Consider the following 15,197-nt stretch of genomic DNA (forward strand, 5'->3'; position numbering starts at 1 on the left):
CTTGGAGTCTATTTGGGTCTTAGAAACACCCAACATTCAAAGATTTAAGGGGGTTTAAAGGATCAAAAGCTCAAAAATCCAGATTTGGGGTTTTCTTTGGTGGTTGAAGCTTTAGAATCAAATAGATTCAGCAAGAGGTCAAAATAGAGGTCTTTATAGGATTGTAATGAAAATAGGAAAGCATCCTACAAGGGGAAACTACACATGACTCGAGCTAACCCTTTGGGTTTCAAAAAAAGAAATCCCCATCTTGGGGCTGCAACCAACGAACCACCCAAACTCAAACGAGCAAGGGGGAAAGAGAGAAAAAGGGGGGAAAAGGGGCACTTGGCTTACCTGGTCTGAGATACACAAGATGTGCCCTCTTTAAAGCTCCAAACCCAGCAGCCATTTCCTTCTTCTTCTTCCCTTCCTTCTCCTTCTTCTCCTCCTTGCCGCCTCCTCTCTTCATAACTCCCTTCTCAAGCACGGTTAGGTTAGGTTAGGTAGAAATGAGCCAAGACTAATGAATAGTCCTACCCACCTCTCTCTTATAGAAAACCACTATTAATGGCCTGTTTGGATAAGGCCTCATAGTGTACCTTAGGGTCTATTTGGGTAGGGTCAAACATGGCAGGGCGCCAATAGTACCTTAGCCACGGGTCTCACCCACAAGGGTCCTTATTAGCAACATTGGATGCGTGGGTCGGAGGCAGCCAATAACCTTGCCTCCGATGCGAGTAGGAGGGTGGTTCCCACCATAAGAGGTCAGGGCCTTTGGACCACACTTCGAGGGCTTTGAGAGGGCAGTAAGCACACAATAAAATTTGGTCAACTACTTACCCGACACGTCAAGGGGCAACCTCCATGGTCCCGACTAGTTTCCATAGGCAACCTCGTACTATGGTCAATATAGTCAGGTTTGACCACCAGTGAGAAAACTCACCGGCATACGTGGCAGTGATAACTACACGTCACGGGAAGAATTAATAATTAATTATACTCCTGGGGTGCGGGTATAACATTCTCCCCACCTTACAAGAAATTTCGTCCCGAAATTTGAGGCAGCTAGGGTCTCAAGTGATAAGGGTTGTTGGATAACAACATCCCAAGTCACCCACATCTTAAACTAAGTCAAAGGTCGGGTCAAGATGAGGCAGTGCCTACATGTCACAGCAAGTCAGGTTCCACAATTCTCTTTTCCTTACAGGGTCACATTACCACCGGGGTGTGGTTCACAATAACCCTAGGAAAACAGGGTTCCAACTACTAAGTTAAGTCTCAAGGAACAAAGGTTCCCTAGATCTTCCAGATCGGGTGATACCACTCTAGCCTTCAAGACTCTAGTCATTCTTGGGTTACGAGGATTTAACCTGTCCATGACCCAACATAGGGTTTACATTCTGAAGGCTTTCACATCTGGTTGTCTCATTACCTAACCCAACTTTAGAATGATTTGGAATATTGATGGAATCTCCTATTGTTCACTCCCAATACGGAGGGAACGCATTTGGTGATCCATTACCCCATTCATATCTATCGTTGGAGAAGGTCTTGTTACATCCTTTAGTTTCAGCTTTCACAACCTTTAAACCTACTACACAGTTATCCCACAAGGAAGAGTCCACATCAGTCCTCTTTCGAGAACCAATAATCCTTTAATAGTTTTGGTCCAAGTCAACTCTTCAAGCAGGTCTCAATAAATTAACCTACTCAGTCATTAAATTCATTATTCATTACCCTAAGGTTTAGTCAACCAAGGTCAGGGCTCCAACTAGTTTCACAGCAAGGTCGAGGTAAGCCATACTTGTAGTACCAGAGAATCACTCTAGTCACACAAGTCCAAGGTTCTAAGGGATATCTATATATATATTTATCACACCAATATGTAGGCATAGATTCAATAATTACAATCAAATTCCTCTAGACATATCTGTCATCTAGGTCAATCCACTAGAACAAGAAGTTCTCAGGTACGGTTCACTAAGTCCTTTTTTAGAAAGTCAAATCACGGTGTAGGACTTTCTCTATGAGTCTAAACAAGGTTTGGATGGACCAAGTAAAGTTCAAATAGAGTCGTCACTAGCTTGAGGTGTTATGAGTGACTTCCAAATACATGTGACCTTCGTGGCTCAATCACATAGACCAGCCCAAACCAGCCTATTACTTTCCTTTCCTAGTACCTACCCACAGGTTTAGATTCTACGCACCCCATTAAGGGTCTCTACCCGCATAGATTTAGGTTTTCCTATCCATAAGGTTTGAGTTCTTACATTCATAGGGTCAAAGGTCTTCATCCTCAAAGGTAACTTTTCTCCTTTCATGTAAGAGAGGAGTCACAGCGATTACCAATGCCTCGCTAGTTCTTATTAGCGGGCCCCGGGTACAAGTCGTAACCTCTTTCAATTTAAAGGTATTAACTAGACTTAAGTGGTCCCCACAAATGGGTCACACAACAGGGGTGGTCGATCTAGGGTATAGGCACATGATCATCACATATAGGTGTGGTCAAAAGGTCTCCAAAATAGGCTCAAAATCTTAAAAGAAATCGGGTGGACTCACAAGCGACGTCAGCACTCCGGGTGCGTTCATGGCTCCTCTGTGAAAATAGGTAGAGCGGACTAACGGGGCGGATGTGGAATGCAAATCCGTTCGTTCGTCCGGTCACAGAAGTCTCAAAGGCCGAGAGAGTTGAAGTCAAACGGATCTACGGACAGACGCATGAGTGTGGATCCGTTCGTTGATCTGCACAGTTTTAAAATGATAATTTCAAGTTTTATGCGGAGCGGATTCACGACAAGTGGATCCGTTCGTTTGTTTGTTCGCAGAATTTTATCAAAACAGAGCTGCGAGTTTTTAAAACTCACTTTTGGCTCCAAAGAAAAGGACATAATCGCAAGGAGAAAAAGCTCTACAGGGACTTCCGTTCAAGCTCTCCTTAGGTGGTTTTCTTGTAATCCTAAGCCTCAAGGTTCAACTCTCAGTTGCTCAAGATATGGCTTTCTTCCCATTTCTACTTCATCTTTTCTTGGATTTGGGATGAATCATCTCAAGTTGTGATCATGTCTTGATTTTGCTTGTAATCTCATAGCCATGTACACCAAGTCCATGCCAAAATCGATTGGCCGGAACTAGGGTTTTTAGGTGTAAATCAAGCCCTATTTGATCGATGACACTAAGTTGTTGGATCCTTGTTTGATTATTGCATCTTTTATAAATTTTCAAGTCTTTGCAAATATTTTAGAGATTGTTGCTATGTTTGTCATGTCTAGTTGAATTTTACTAGGATTATGTTCAGGTTTTGGTTGTGGTAAAGTCCTCAATTCACAATATTTTGGGAAAACTCTCCAAGTTCAAATCTAATTCTTTTATATGCCATAAAATCTCATAGAAAATTATCATATTGTCTTATCTTCAAACATATTTTCTTGTATACATGATTGTTGATAAAATCCTTAGAATATTTCATCTTCTCTTTTGCCATATTTGATTCGGTCTTACTAGATAGGGCTTAGCTTACATTCTCTGAGTTGTCACAAACCATATTTACTTGTTTTCCAAGATTCAAACTTCCAACCACAAAATCTGAAAAATTTCTTTGAAGTTCAAGGCATGCTCCATGATTGAATAAACCCATTTCTTGCTTGAACCCACTATTTTGTATAAAATATTACTTTCTAGGCATATTATGACCATGAATCTTCATTATTTATCATGTCATTCACATAATGGCCATGCCTTTCTTTTTTTCCCAACTTCTTAGATCACAATTTGATAAAAATCAGAATTTTCTAGCCTAAGAATATTGCTGTAATTTAATTTGCTTTGGGAAAAGAATCAAAGGCTAGATTTTAAACCTCATAACCTTACATTGATCATCTACTTAGGCCTTAGCATTCAAGGTATTAATTTGCTATCTACTTGGCTTTTGGCTGCAGGTTAAAACAATCAATGGCTCCAAGAACATGGCGTGCATGCGTGGAACAAGTTGCACCAACTGTCCTAGATCCACTTTGGTTTCAAAAGATAGAGGACCAAGAGCTTTATCAAGACTACTTCCGCTTCAAAAATATAGTGGAAGGGGTGAAATGTAGTGTTGGATGATCTCAAAGCATACAATGTGGAACAGAGATTCGAGGCATTGGGGTGGACTGACATTCTCAACCTCCCTGAACCATATTACCCAAAACTCATCAGGCATTTCTATGCAAATCTGAACACCGAGAACCCGGGCACACAAAACTATCGGGTTGTTTCGTATGTAAAGGGGGTTCCTATAGCCTTCATCGCAGCACAGTTGGCCGGCATTATCAATGTCTCCATTGGGGAAGAGAAGACCCTCTGTTCACCTAGAAGGAATCCCTATACCTTCATCAGGTGGGAGGTATTGACATTCGACGACCATCAAAGCGATCGAACTCGCGAGTGGTGGATGCTTCGATGAGGTCACGAAGCAACTCTTCGACCAGACTCGGCGCCTAGAGGGTATCGAGAGAGGGGTAGATGACATCAACACCTTTCTTGGTCGCGGTGGTGGCGGTGGTGCAAATGACTAGCCCAGCTTTCTCTCAACAAATTGAAGTTATCCCGGATCAGTTCTTCTAGTTCTTGTCTTAGGATGAACAACTAGGAACTTTTAGAAATGGTAGACTTGTATATTTAATCTGAGATAACCAGAATCAAAAGCTTCGAATTGGAACAAATGGGGTCTTGCATTCTGAGTTGGGAAAGGCACAGTTATGCCCAAACAGAGAATCTGAAACAATTATAGTGTTTGGATTGGTATCTTTTGATTGAGCAGGATGGAGTCATATGTTTTTGTTGGAATGGATGAAATCATGAATGTTGAAATGGGAAGGATATGATTGCCTCCCAAGAAGATTTGGAACAATTAGATATTTGTAATTAATCTTATATGTATCTCGATGTATTTGCTTAATTCTCTCTTGTTTAAATCATTGCTGATAATTGTGCTTAGTTATGATTGATTCATTAGTGTTTATGAATTATAGCATATAATTTCCCATCTATGACCTACTTAAGACTCAACCAAGCAATTACATTGTTGTAGCTTAACAGCCTATGGTTCAAGTCCTAAGTTCCATGTTACCTATTATCTTCTAAGTCCTTGTTTCACCACAATCAGTCTTCTCCTATGTCTGCACACAATCATTTATATTCTTGAAGATTTTTAGTTTAGAACCTAATTGTAGAGAGTAAATCAAGAGTCCGCAAGACTATGGTCGGTGCAGAGCATCATTGCTCTGATACCATGTTGTCACACCCGTATCCCGACAAGGGATAAAATACAATATCAGGGTATGATTGGGGTGACACGCGTCATCCCACCTCACCGCCAGGATCTCGATGCAGTGGCCAACTCACAGTCATAAACCAATATTACAATACAATAATATCAGAGTGCGAAAGACAAAGGTATATTACATTTCCAACGATCATAAAATAAGCGAAAGCGTTTACAGTAGTTACCTCATGTTCATACGGCTAAGTGATACGTAAATAGTTTGGATGGACATCCCGAATGACCATAGCATAACTATCCCAAAACAAATATAACAATAAATATTTATATAAGGCACGTGGCCCAAAAAAAAAACAAAAGAAGGGAATAAGTCCCAAGTATCAATACAGCCCGTAGGCACAATCATCATGGGCAACCATCGCCATGATCCTCGCCCGCTCCGGCTCCAAAGAATCATCTCGCATCAAAATCTAAAAAGAATGTGTACACGGGGTTAGCTCCACCGAGCTAGTGAGAGAGAAAAGGGGATGCACAATCACACAATCACAAATAGTCCATGGTGCATGCTATTATTAATTTATTTACCACCTAACACACAATGCTAAGTCAATGGGTATATGCTACTGCAATAACTGGGGAAGACATTGTGGATCCTTCCATTCTCACCACAATGCAACCTCAATTATTACTATGGAGCCCGCGTCGGTCGTAGTCATCACCACCCGCAGGCGGACCCGATAACCATTACTACCCCGGCCTGGCCTCTCTAACTCTCCACAGCAGCAGTGCTCTGGCTACCCAACACCTAAACCCCTACTTGGTAAGGGTCGTAGCATAGGAACTCGAGCCATTTACCACCTAACACACAATGCTAAGTCAATGGGTATATGCTATCGCAATAACTCGGGAAGACATTGTGGATCCTTCCATTCTCACCACAATGCAACCTCAATTATTACTATGGAGCCCGCGCCGGTCGTAGTCATCACCACCCTGCAGGCGGACCCGATAACCATTACTACCCCTGGCCTGGCCTCTCTAACTCTCCACAGCAAGCAGTGCTCGGCTACCCAACACCTAAACCCCTGTTGGTAAGGGTCGAGCATAGGAATCGAGCCTAACCACGATATACTACATGAATCCTATCGTGTTGAGAGGTACATCCGGTGTGTCAACGTCCCATTCCATCTAACACCCGGTACCAAAGACAACACGGCGCATACAGACAAGAATGAGATGTAATATACAATTCCACGTAATTGGGGTTCCGGTGCGTGATTTCTAAGACCGTAACCCAACACAAATCCATATCATCCAAATCATCATCATCGAATAAGAATAAATGCAAATATGCAATCATGCTTGAATGATAATGTCACAATATAATTCATAAATGCATGAATAAGCAATAGTAAACAAGCTCAAACAGTCACCCAAACCCACTCACCAATTACTTCAAATGAAATTTGTATAAGCGCAACGATTCCCTCTCAAAATCACCCCATTGCACATATGTTGGCGCCTATAGAAGTGAATAAGAGTGTGAGAGAGTGTAGGGGAGGCCTCATAGAGAAACCCCACAGTTTACATAAGTTATAAGCCATAAAAACTGCATCGGAGGCAACGTCGGACTCAGCAGGCTTGCCTCCGACCTTGCCTCCGACCTTCCTGCAGGCTTAGGCCACATCGGAGGCAAACATCGGACTCACGCAGTCTTGCCTCCGACCTTGCCTCCGACCTTCCCTGCAGGCTCAGGACACATCAGAGGCAAACATCGGACTCACGCAGTCTTGCCTCCGATGCAACCCAAGTGTGATTTCAAGGTCTTTAAAAGCCCAGGGTTGTCCCATTTGGTTCTCTAAGCCTCAAGGGACAAGGGAGGGGTGTCTTGGAGTCTATTTGGGTCTTAGAAACACCCAACATTCAAAGATTTAAGGAGGTTTAAAGGATCAAAAGCTCAAAAATCCAGATTTGGGGTTTTCTTTGGTGGTTGAAGCTTTAGAATCAAATAGATTCAGCAAGAGGTCAAAATAGAGGTCTTTATAGGATTGTAATGAAAATAGGAAAGCATCCTACAAGGGGAAACTACACATGACTCGAGCTAACCCTTTGGGTTTCAAAAAAAGAAATCCCCATCTTGGGGCTGCAACCAACGAACCACCCAAACTCAAACGAGCAAGGGGGAAAGAGAGAAAAAGGGGGGAAAAGGGGCACTTGGCTTACCTGGTCTGAGATACACAAGATGTGCCCTCTTTAAAGCTCCAAACTCAGCAGCCATTTCCTTCTTCTTCTTCCCTTCCTTCTCCTTCTTCTCCTCCTTGCTGCCTCCTCTCTTCATAACTCCCTTCTCAAGCACGGTTAGGTTAGGTTAGGTAGAAATGAGCCAAGACTAATGAATAGTCCTACCCACCTCTCTCTTATAGAAAACCACTATTAATGGCCTGTTTGGATAAGGCCTCATAGTGTACCTTAGGGTCTATTTGGGTAGGGTCAAACATGGCAGGGCGCCAATAGTACCTTAGCCACAGGGTCTCACCCACAAGGGTCCTTATTAGCAGCATTGGATGCAGGGTCGGAGGCAGCCAATAACCTTGCCTCCGATGCGAGTAGGAGGGTGGTTCCCACCATAAGAGGTCAGGGCCTTTGGACCACACTTCGAGGGCTTTGAGAGGGCAGTAAGCACACAATAAAATTTGGTCAACTACTTACCCCTGACACGTCAAGGGGCAACCTCCATGGTCCCGACTAGTTTCCATAGGCAACCTCGTACTATGGTCAATATAGCTGGGTTTGACCACCAGTGAGAACAACTCACCGGCATACGTGGCAGTGATAACTACACGTCACGGGGAAGAATTAATAATTAATTATACTCCTGGGGTGCGGGTATAACATGAACTGACAGAGAGAAGGGGAAGGCCAGTGAAAGACCTCATCCCATGGCCCCTCAGCCAGGATGACCCCTCCAAGGTCGTTCAGGTCGGCTCGCTGCTAAGCAAGGAACAGAAAGAAGGGCTTGGACACCTCCTCCAAGCGAACATGGATGTCTTCGCATGGTCGACCTCCGACATGCCAGGAATACCACGTTCCATAGCGGAACACCGACTATATGTCGACCCAACCAGGAAGCCCGTTCAACGTGCGGCGTAACTTTGCCCTCGACCGACAAGCAGCAATCAAGGAGGAGGTCGAGAAGTTAAGCCGATCGGGGTTCATCGAGAAGGAGAAGTTCCCAACCTGGCTCGCCAACGTGGTCATGGTACCAAAGCCAAGTGGGAAGTGGAGGATGTGTGTCGACTACACCGACCTGAACAAGGCATGCCCAAAGATGAGTACCCACGCCCGGATCGACCCTCGATCGACGCCACCGCCGCCATGAGATCTTGAGTTTCATGGACGCCTACTCCGGATACAACCAGATCCTCATGTCTCGAGGATGATGAGTCTTACACCGCATTCCGGACGGACAAAGAGAACTACCGCTACAACGTCATGCCGCTCGGGTTAAAGAATGCAGGGGCCACCTACCAGAGAATGGTCAACAAGATGTTCGAGGAGCAGATCGGGCACAACATGGAGGTATATGTGGATGACATGCTCGTGAAAAGCGTCCACACCAACCAACACCTGACCGACCTAGAGGAAGCATTCATAGTACTGAGGAGGAACCGATGAAGCTAAACCCGCAAAGTGCGCTTCGGTGTAACGTCGGGAAAATTCCGGGTTCATGGTCTCCAGTGGAATAGAAGCCAACCCATCCAAGATCAAGGCCATCCAAGAGATGGCACCTCCTCGAACGGTCGGAAGTGCAGAGGTTGAATGGAAGGGTTGCCGCCCTTTCCAGGTTCGTGTCACGATCAGGTGATAAGTGCTTACCATTCTTCAAAACATTGAAGAACCTCCGAAGCCCTAAGGACTTCACATGGACGGAAGAGTGCCAAAAGGCGTTCGGAGAATTGAAGGAGTACCTAGAGAGCCCACCGCTTGGGCGACCGGAACCTAACGAAGAGTTGCGGCTCTACCCGGCCGCCACCCCTGTCGCGGTCGGGCGAAGATCCTGCTAAAGGAAGAAAACAAAGTCCAGAGGCCCATCTACTACGTCAACCATGTCACGATCGATGCAGAGACCAGGTACACTAGGATCGAGAAGGTAGCCTATGCATTGGTAATGGTAGCCAGGAAGCTACGACCATACTTCCAAGCCCATACCATCACAGTCCTCACAGACCTACCCTTGAAGAAGATATTGCACAAGCCGGACATCTCCGGACGATTGATAGCATGGGCGGTGGAGTTAAGTGAGCATGACATCAGGTTCCAACCCAGGACTGCCATCAAAGGCCAAGCCTTGGCAGACTTCGTCGTTGAATGCACCTTACCAGAGACAGAACCAAAAAAAAAAAAAAAAAAAAAAAAAAAAAGAAGAAGAGAGAGAGGCCAAGTGGCTACAGCCAAGAGGCCATGGCCAAAAGACCACGACCAAGGGGCCACGACCAAAGGGCTATGGTCGTCATCAATGGACGTCACCTATCAAAAGAGAGAGGCCAAGTGGCTACAGCCAAAAGACCACGACCAAGAGGCCACGGCCAAAGGGCTATGGTCGTCACCTATCAAGAGAGAAAAAAAAAAATTTTTGGGTGCCATCTGTCAAAGGCCGCTGCCCAAAAGCAAAGAAGAAAAGAGAGAAGAAAGAAAAATAAAAAGGGGGTCTTTGGCCATGGCCAAGGACCACAATCGACAAACCATGGTAGAAGTTCAAGGTTCGAGGTCCGAGGTCAGGAAGTTTGAGATGGTTCGAGTTTTAAGGATCGAGAATGCAACTGTTGATGCACTGTCCAGGCTAGCCAATGATGAACTCAGAAACCTGGCCAATGCAGTGTACGTGGAAATATTACATGAGCTAACATGCCGGGAGAAGCAAGTTAATGAGATTGAGGAGGGGCCTAGCTAGATGGACCCTATACTCAACTACCTACAGGACGACGTCTTACCAGAAGACAAGACTCGAGGCAAGGAAGATCGGGATGAGAGCCGCAAAGTACACCGTCCTAGACGGGGCATCTTGTACAACCGGGGCAACAAGCACCACTACTCAGTGCCTAGGACCCAAGGGGGCGAGTACGCCCAGCCGAAGTCCATGAGGGGATATGTGGAAGCCACATAGGGAACGAGCCCTAGCCTACAAAATCCTCCGCCAGGGGACTATACGGCCACGAATGCAAGAGGAGGCCATCCAATATGCCAAGAAGTGCGAGCAATGTCGGTTGTTCGCCCCAAGACCCATCTACCCGCCACCAAGTCGACATCAATCCTCAACCCCATACCTTTTGCCATGTGGGGACTAGACATCTTAGGCAACTTCACCGCAAGCACCAGAAAGCGAAAGTACCGGTCGTCGCGATCGACTACTTCACCAAGTGGGTTGAAGCTAAACCCTTGGCCAAGATAACAGAGACAGAGATGGAGAAGTTCGTCGCTGACGACGTCATCTACAGTTCGGGTGCCACGGATCCTCGCCTCGCATAATGGAAAACAATTCAACAACCCTAAATTCCAAGCATTCGCACATTACTACAACATCGACTATCACTGTGGTCGGTAGCATACCCACAGGCCAATGGTCGGTGGAGGTCACCAACAGAACGCTACTGGAAGGAGTCAAGAAAAGGCTAGAAGGAGCCAAAGGCAAGTGGGTAGAAGAGCTACCAAGCGTCCTGTGGGCATACCGAACTATAGTACGAACGCCCACAGGAGAGAGCCCATTTCGCCTAGCATATGGCAATCAAGCATTGGTGCGGTAGAGGTCTGCGCTTATGTCCCATAGGGTTCTCGCACTTCAATGAACGCACCTATGTCGACGGAGTGCGGGCGAACCTAGACTTTATAGATGAGGTCCGCGAAGAGCATTACTAAGGAACGTCGCCTACCGACAGAACGCATCGCCAGGTACTATAACGCCAGGGTCAAGGAAAGGCTATTCCACCAGGGAGATTTAGTACTACGGAGGGCAAGTGCATCGCAGCCACAGATGGCGGGGAAGCTGTCACCCAACTGGGAAGGACCCTACATAGTCTCCAAGCAGATACGCCCAGGGACTTACCGCTTGAAGACTCCAGGGGGCAAGAAGGCGATAGGCCAACACTGAGGCTTCGTGCCTAAGGCGATATGCCAACACTGAGGCTTCGTGCCTAAGGCGACATGCCAATATTGAGGCTTTATGCCTAAGGCGATATGCCAACACTGAGGCTTCGTGCCTAAGGCAACATGCCAACATTGAGGCTTTATGCCTAAGGCGATATGCCAACACTGAGGCTTCGTGCCTAAGGCGATATGCCAACATTGAGGCTTCGTGCTTAAGGCGATATGCCAACACTGAGGCTTCGTGCCTAAGGCAACATGCCAACATTGAGGCTTCATGCCTAAAGCGCCATGCCAACATTGAGGCTTCGTGCCTAAGGCGACATGCCAATATTGAGGTTTTATGCCTAAGGCGATATGCCAACACTGAGGCTTCGTGCCTAAGGCGACATGCCAATATTGAGGCTTTATGCCTAAGGCGATATGCCAACACTGAGGCTTCGTGCCTAAGGCGACATGCCAATATTGAGGCTTTATGCCTAAGGCGATATGCCAACACTGAGGCTTCGTGCCTAAGGCAACATGCCAACATTGAGGCTTTATGCCTAAGGCGATATGCCAACACTGAGGCTTCGTGCCTAAGGCGATATGCCAACATTGAGGCTTCGTGCTTAAGGCGATATGCCAACACTGAGGCTTCGTGCCTAAGGCGACATGCCAACATTGAGGCTTCATGCCTAAGACGACATGCCAACACCGAGGCGTCAAGCCTAAGGCAACATGCCAACACTGAGGCTTCATGCCTAAGGCGCCATGCCACCGCTGAGGCTCTATGCCTAAGGCGTTAACCCCCAAGGTCAGAGGATCACCAAGGCACGACGTCACTACCAAAATCCGAGGACTATCAAGGGTCAGAGAGCATCAACGCGCAAACAATCACCAAGAGACAAGGCAATCAAAGAAAAGCAAAAGCGATCACATAGAAAAGTCATAGTAGTTACAACTCAAGTTCAAAAAAAAAAAGGAAAAAGGTTGAGACGTCTACAGGATCGGGATGACCGTAAGGTCAAGGGATCACAGAGTGGTGGGTCACCTCCGACCCAGCTGGAGACATTATGTCCGCCTCAGGAGGACGCGCAGCAGCACCCCCCTCAGGCAGGGCAGCCTCCACCTCTAACACCGGAGCGCTCTCCACCACAGCTACACCCGGAAGCGCCACACCCACAGGTGCCTCCTGAAGTCCGGACGCATATCCACTGCATAGATCGACCAACCAATCAGATGACACATACATTCAAATACCAACATGCCAATCAAGTACAAAAGACAATGCTCTTACTAGGACTCAGCTTCCAGAGAGACAGGAAGGCCTCCGAGTCCAACTCCTGGACGTGGAACGGATCGCGACCCAGGCACAGCTTGAGGGAGTCACCCTCAAAATCACTCAGCTCAAGCCCCTGATTGACCCTCTTGAGGTCAATAACTTCCCTAACAGTCCGTAATGGGCATCGGGGGACCTTGGCAAAAAAGAAGCAATCCCTCCAATACTTCACGTGACTAGTGATCCCCGTGAGAAGCTCCACAGAGGCATAGGGGCCCTTGAGCACGCGGTGAGCAAAGTGATAGCATCCATGGTTCCCCTTCTTCAACGAGATAAAAGTGGGAGAAAAGGGGAACAGGTGTGCACTGCCCAGTGCGAAGAAGACATAGAAACTCAAGATCACCCTCCAAGAGTTGGGCAACACCCGCCTGTGGGGTGAGGTGCCAATGCTCTAACACTAACTCGACGAAGCGAGGGATAGGAAGGCGAAGGCCCTGGAGGAAAAATGAACGGTAGAGACAGATCTCCCCCGCACGATGAGAGAAGGCATACTCGCTAGGCCCTGGAGCACGCAACATGACCTCGGCGGGAATATGGAACTCCTCACGGAGGGAAACAAAGTCAGAAGGTGACAAGATGCTAGCAATAGGGCCTAACCTATCAGCAGGATCGGCGGCTGAGGATGCCGTCCCAGAGGGCTGACGATCCCTACGGGGACCGGAGACACTAGAAGGTCCCACTCCTCAATTAGTATCATTAGGGGAGGGTATAGAGGAGGGAGTACCCACAGAAGAAGGCGATCCGGGGGAACGCTCCTCTGAAGATCCAACCCCGACTGAAGCAGGGCCAAGGTCACCCGGGAACGACATGAAGGACAAGAGGGGAACGAACTACTTACTCGAGAAAGCAATCTCCCCGAAGCTGGCAAGAAAAATGAAAGGAATGTCACCTGCAAAATATAAACAGCAGATCCATCACATACAAGAGGAAGAACAGGGAAGAAGAGCGAGGGTCCATCACGCCCACGCCGCGGCCACCATAGGCGCGGCATCACCGGCAAGGCACGGGCCACACCCAGGCATGGCCACCCTCGCAAGGCGTAGCCACACCCACAGGCGCGGCCACACCGGCAGGCGTGGCCTCACCGAGGCGCGGACACCCCCGCAGGTGTGCGGCCTCACCACGGCCACACCCGCAGGCGCGGCCTCACCATGACCACATCCGCAGGGCGTGGCCTCACCGCGGCCACGCCCGCAGGCGCGGCCTCACCGCGGCCACGCCCACAGGAGAGGCCTCACCGCGGCCACACCCGCAGGCGCGGCCTCACCGCCGCTACACCCGCAGGGCGCGGCCTCACCACGGCTACATCCGCAGGGCGCGGCCTCACCGCGGCCACACCGGCAGGCGCGGCCTCACCGCGGCCACACCAGCAGGCGCGGCCTCACCACGGCTACATCCGCAGGGCACGGCCTCACCGCGGCCACACCCGCAGGCGCGGCCTCACCCGCGGCCACACCCGCGGGGCGCGGCCTCACCGCGGCCACACCCGCAGGCGCGGCCTCACCCGCGGCCACACCCGCAGGTGCGACCTCACCCGCGGCCACACCCGCAGGCGCGGCCTCACCACGGCCTCACCTAGGCGTAGCCACACCCGCAGGCCCAAAAAAAAAAAAAAAAAGAGAGCAAAAGGAAGAAAGGGGACCGATTTACCTCAGACAAAAGGTGACCGCTTGGAAAGACAGGCACACGACGACGACGTGGCCACACCACGAGGCACAATCAAGGGATAGAGGTCACAAGAGGCAAGGCACTCAAGCCAAGCACCACTCAAGCCTTCCAAGCAAACCAAGGCACCAAGATAACACAACCCCAACACAAGGACCCAAAATCAAGCAAAATGGATACTAGTGGAGGTGACCCAAAAACAAGCACATGGTGGGCACCAAAGAGAAGACAAAAGACAAAAAGGGGGAATTAAAGGAGAGCAAAAGGGGAGACAAAAAGTAAGAAAGAGAAATGAGAAGTGAAAGAAGAAGGGAGAGGAAGGAACATATACCTACAAAAAACAAAAAGAAAAAGTGTAGGGGGGAAGGTTTGAACCCCCAACCTCTCCTACCTCATTAGTGGATTTACAGGCAAACCCCACAGGAAAGTCTATTCGCAGCGGACCCCTCACTATGAAAAGACACCTACTCTCTTGGACATCCTATCCCAAGAGAGTGGGGGGCAAATGATACATCCAATATTCACCGGGCCAATCAACGACCGCCACATGTCACAGACGACCCGCTCCATAGCTAAGGGGAACGAACCGGGGTCCCAGTACCACTCGGGCGCTGCCCCGCATCGGGCTGCCTCCTCACCTGTGCCGCGGCCTCACTGTGGCGCGGCCTCACTCAGCGCTGCCACCACTTGGGCGCGGCCTCACCTAGGCGCAGCCCACACATCCAGCGCAGCCTCACCCAGCGCGGCCTGCACCCAGCACAACATCGTGGGCACGTGAGGTGGGGGCCACCCATCTACGATCCGATCATAGCGCTAAGACTCATGTCACTA

The sequence above is a fragment of the Telopea speciosissima genome, chromosome 10, assembly GCF_018873765.1.
Source record: "Telopea speciosissima isolate NSW1024214 ecotype Mountain lineage chromosome 10, Tspe_v1, whole genome shotgun sequence".
Taxonomy (NCBI): Eukaryota; Viridiplantae; Streptophyta; class Magnoliopsida; order Proteales; family Proteaceae; genus Telopea; species Telopea speciosissima.